Source organism: Belonocnema kinseyi, chromosome 8, assembly GCF_010883055.1.
Source record: "Belonocnema kinseyi isolate 2016_QV_RU_SX_M_011 chromosome 8, B_treatae_v1, whole genome shotgun sequence".
Taxonomy (NCBI): domain Eukaryota; kingdom Metazoa; phylum Arthropoda; class Insecta; order Hymenoptera; family Cynipidae; genus Belonocnema; species Belonocnema kinseyi.
This window is the reverse complement of record NC_046664.1, coordinates 119,193,869-119,199,272: the sequence shown is the minus strand read 5'-3', so window position 1 is coordinate 119,199,272 and position 5,404 is coordinate 119,193,869.

Below are 5,404 nucleotides of genomic sequence, written 5' to 3'. Positions count from 1 at the left end.
TTTATAATTATATCTATTAAAATGTCAGCTATTAAGTACAGTATTAATTAAAGTACAGTTCGTTAGACATTGGTATTAATTTGTCACAATTTCATGTTTGTGAATGAGATATTATCGAACTTATTTATCTCCGTGTATGTTCCACTTTGATATATATTAATTTTGATCATTTCAAAAAATGATATGTTTTACTATGCGAAAATAGCTGCAAGTCCTAGCCAAATATCATTTTTTTTACAGGATTTCTTATTACTATTACTATTCACTTAGTTAATGCACGTGTTTACTATGCGACCAAGTACTTATTACCCTGATTTCAAAAACCATTTTCCTCCGTGCAAAGCACTCACAGTTTCTCATGCAATTAGAATGGGGAAAAGTAACCCGTGTAGAAATCTTAATGGGGTATTTTTGAGGGCCTGATGGGGTTTCCCTATTTTTATTAGGGTCCGCATGGGGAAAATTTTTAGGGGCCGTACTAGTTTGGTTACGAAAAATTGTTAAGAGCCATCAAAGGAAATTTTTTCAGGCCCTTAACAAGAATGCTTATTGATAACAAGAGATATTTCGGGTTTCACTCGTGTAAAAAACTACGAAATTTTGCCGACGTTTCGTGAACATTGCAGTTCACTTCTTCAGGGCTTCAGGTCAGGGCTTCAGGTCAGCCCTGAAGAAGTGAACTGCAATATTCACGAAATGTCAGAAAAATTTCGTAGTTTTTTACATGAGTGAAACCCGAAATATCTGTTGTTATCAAAATAAATCATCGTGAAAACATTAAATATATTATTAAAGTATCCTTATTATTTTCCAATTAATATTAGGGGCCCTCGTTAGGGCCCCAATAGGGCATTTTGTGCAACTAAATGCGGTTCTTGTTCTTTTCATTGACAAAATATGTCCGCTATTATTGTGCACGCTAAAAAAAGAACCTTATATTTTAATGAAAACCAAGTTAAATATACCAATCTTAAAAGTACAGTCGCTATTCTGTACAGTTCCTGGATGCTGCAATTACGAATTATCAAATCACTTTAACGAATACTATAAAGAGATCTAAATTATGTTATCGGTGTAGACTACAGTTAAGCCAGCACTATAAATTGCGAAAAAGTATTGTTAAAAATAATTAATAAATAAGGGCATGTTATGTCAATAGTCTTAACCACTACACTATTACACAAGTTGCGATCTGTAAAATAATTTTGAAATGCATTTGTAACTTAGGGTTGCGACTTCAGAAACGACTTCTGAATACGCGACCATGCCATCGCGATCACAATAAAAGTTCTACCATCTAAGGACATGTGACACAGCTAAATACCTATATTACCGACCTCAGTTTATCAGTTCACTGAATGTTTTTTTGAACTTAAGAACTTTTTTTGTAAATAAAATATCGAGCTGAAACTTTGGAAAATATATTAGAGTACAATAAAGTACGTTTAGGTACTGCATTTTGGTAGGAACTTCACTGAAAATTATTTTATCTTTTTTTTGAACCTCAAAATTTTTTGAGCGTTCAAACTTTTTTTATACATAAAATATCGGTCTCAAACTTTGAGAAATGCAAGGGCCGAAAGAAAACTACGTTTATGTATAAATCTTAATAATAAAAGATGTAAAAAAATCAACTATCAATTCCATCGGCATCAGCCGGTAACGTTGTACACGAAAAAAGAACCCTGGCGGCCACTAGACGAGGCTCTAGTGGGTTCGTATTTTCGAGTACAACGCTACCGACTGATGCCGATGGAATTGATAGTTAAATTTTTTTACATCTTTTATTATTAAGCTTTGTACTTAACCGTAGTTTCCTTTCGGCTCTTGCATTTTTCAAAGTTTGAGACCGATATTTTATGTATAAAAAAAGTTTGAACGTTCAAAAAATTTCGAGGTTCAAAAAAACATGCAGTTACCTGAAAAAGTGAGGTCGGTAATATAGGTATTTAGCTGTGTCACATGCCCTTAACTCATATCTATATGTCAGTTGAAATAGTCATGGAACAAAAACACGTCTTCCTCCAATAAACTCACAAGTGTACGCGAACTGTGAATAAGTTGTGCCATCCAAAATTGTATTATTTTTATGAAACCCCTTCCTTGCAAAGTGGGAATATGGAGTAATGTGACGACTGTCACAGAAATGTCAAAAAGGAATGTTTTTTAGGTGATTCAATCTCGGTTCAATGGATGTTACATGTCGTAGAGTATGTAATACGAGGAAATAGAGGTTTATTTTACTGAAGGATAACCGTTGAATTAACCTTAATTTCATTGTGGCATTTACGAAATGCTAAGTGGTTTTGACATTTTCACCCTCTTATTAAAAGCAGTTTATACTGTTACGGTTACAAGAAACCCTATACAATTCTTGATTAGCAAATGTTACATTTCCTTTTTCTGCGTGTAAAGTTACGTATTTATTTATAGGTTAGGTCCAGATTTTTGAATTTATATGCACTATTCCATGAAATTGATAGTTCCAGGTACACTCGAGTCCCGGTACTGCGAACATTTAGTACAAATCCGCCCTCAATATTGAGAACACATGAGAGGACCCCACTCCTGCGACTATTTACTGTGTCAAAATCTGTGTAGATAAAACGTGTGTCCATCTGTGTGTGCTCATGTCAACTGCTTACCTTCTAAAAGCTTATAGTGACGATTTGAATCGTTATTATTAAAATTATTAAAATGAATAGAGCGAAAGAAACGTGGAAAGACATCAACAATATAAAATATTCCGCCGTAAGTATCGATTGTTTTTGATTATAAATTAAAATTAAAATTAAAGTCAATTGTACATTTGAAAATATCATCAAATGTGGAAATGAGTAGTGTGGGGGTAAGAGGTTATAGCGTCGTTCTTACTATCGGAAAAAAATGTACAAATAATAATATACAATTCATATGATTGAAGTTGAATAAATATAAATATCATCATTTTTTCGCATGTGGCACGCGTTTGACACAATGACCTAACCTATAAATGTCATTCACAACGTTCTTTTTTTGCTCATCTGCTAAAAGGTTTATTTTAATCTCAGTACTTACCGCTATAAATTTAACATGAGAACAATAATTCACTAAAGTTTTCCTCGATTTCCAAAAATAGTCTAACATTTTCAAAAAATAGTCCAAAGTTTGTATTGCGTGGTGTCCAGTTAGAACGAATGAGTTAGCATGTCAGATTTTTCCATTTTTTTTCGTATTAAGAAAATTTTTTAGATGATGCAAATTATTTAGGGTCTACAGCGATCCTGTCCAGGGCTACAATAGGGGGCTTATTATGGAAGTCATCTAAATTAAAAGGGTTGTCATATTCGGACCATAATAGGTCCTGATAGGGGCAACCCTAATAAAGGTAAGCTGTTGGGGCCCGTAACAAAGACCCAATATTCTTAGGGACTTAGGGAAATTTCTACACGGGGACGTCAAATTTCAAATACATTTAGTTTGTTTATATTTCTTCGCAATCCTTTAACTCAGTACAATTTACATTTTAAGAATATGTTAAATAAATATATCTATACAAAAAAAAATTTTTTTTTAAATTTATAAATAGCGGATTCCTAAATTTGAACCAAAATTACAATTTCCACAATTGAACCGCTTTAAAATTTTAAAGACTAATACTTGTAGAGAATTTCAAGGCGCATCTTTTTTTCCTCTTGCAAAACTTTATAGGTTTTGTAATTTTTAAGATAATTGGTTAAAAGTGGATTTTTTGAAATCGAAAAATTCCAATCATTTTTCGCTTCAACTCGCGCTAATTTAGCCAATTTTCATCATTTCCTGATTTTCCCAATGAAAAGTACGTGTTTAAGTCTTCTGAAACTATCTAAGAAAGAAAAACGAGAATATTGTAATAAACACAAAAGTTATTAATTTTGTTTTGAGGCAATGCAAAAATCATGAATTTTAACCTTCATGCGCCTCGTTTAGCGAACGAATTTTAAGCTACGAAAAGCCTTTAGTGAGAAAGTTGTTTATTAAGGTTCAAAGAAGTTTTCTGGAAAGTTTTAGATCAACTGGATTAATAGTTCAAAAATTATGAATGTTTTAAAATCCAAGCGGTAATCTTGACGCTGCCCAAAAACCTGCCTGGCCGGCTGCGTACGCGCTGCAGCGCACGACGTTAAGGTCAAGTCAATCTTACCAAAACAAATGCACAACAGTAACTTTTTTTGTCATCTTCTATGAAATTCTACAAATAAAGCATAGAATCAGCGAAGTGATTGTTTATTTGTATTATTTGTTATTTCTTTAGGGAAAAGAATACATTACAAAGTCTAAAACTAAAAAAGACGGTATTGCTAAAGATATTCTAATCCCAGAGAGATCTTTCAAACCTATTGAATCCTGCTGTGGAGAAAAATGTTACCAAAAGTTTTCAAATGTGCAACAAGAAAAAGTACATACAAATTTTTGGAATCTCGGGAACTATAATGAACAAAATGTGTTTCTCAGAGGATTGTTAAAATGCAAGGATCCTATCGAAACGAATGCAGATGAAAAACTAGGACGGTTAATTCATTGTAATATTTATTTCCTACTGACGAAGAAAATGTTCCGATTTGTAAGAAATTTTTTTGTGCTTTTCTATGTTTGGGCAAAAGAAGAGTTGAAAATGTTCACAAAAAGATTTTAAATAAGCAGCCTTTAAAAAATTTTGCAGGTGGAGTACGCGAAAGTTGTCTTAAACTAACAGAAAATTTAAAACAAATGATTGAAGGGCATTGCGAATCAGTTCCACATCACAGTTCACATTACAAACGAAATTCTACCAACCTAAAATATTTTGATAATCCTTCATTAAATCTTGTAGAACTTTACAAATTATTCGGAAAATATTATAAAGAATAAACGGGGGCTAAATTGACAATAAGTCAAACCGTTTATTTTAAGTATTTTAACCGAAATGTTGGCTTCAGTTTTAAATTACCTAGAACTGACGTGTGCAATACTTGCTACAAAAACGAGACAAAAGGAGAGGTAAACGAAGAAGTAATTAATCACAAAAACAGTGCTGAAATTTATTTGACGTTAAAAAAGCAAATACTCTCTGAAAATAATAGTCTATGCTGTGAATTTGATTTTGCACAGAATTTGCTACTACCAAAAATACCCGTGTCCGCGCAGTTTTACCTACGTTTAGCATGGTTTTTTCTATTTAACGTACATGTACATACTACGAATCAGAGTTACATGTTCCCTATTCTTGAGGGAATTGTAAAGAAGGGTGCTAACCCTGTTTGCAGTTTTATCAAATACGCGGCATTAAAAGAATTTGCTAAATACAAGTTCAACAGCATAACATTATTTTCAGACTCATGTCCGGGACAAAATAAAAACTACACAGTGTTTCATTTTTTGGTTTTATTGTCCATTTATTTGCAAA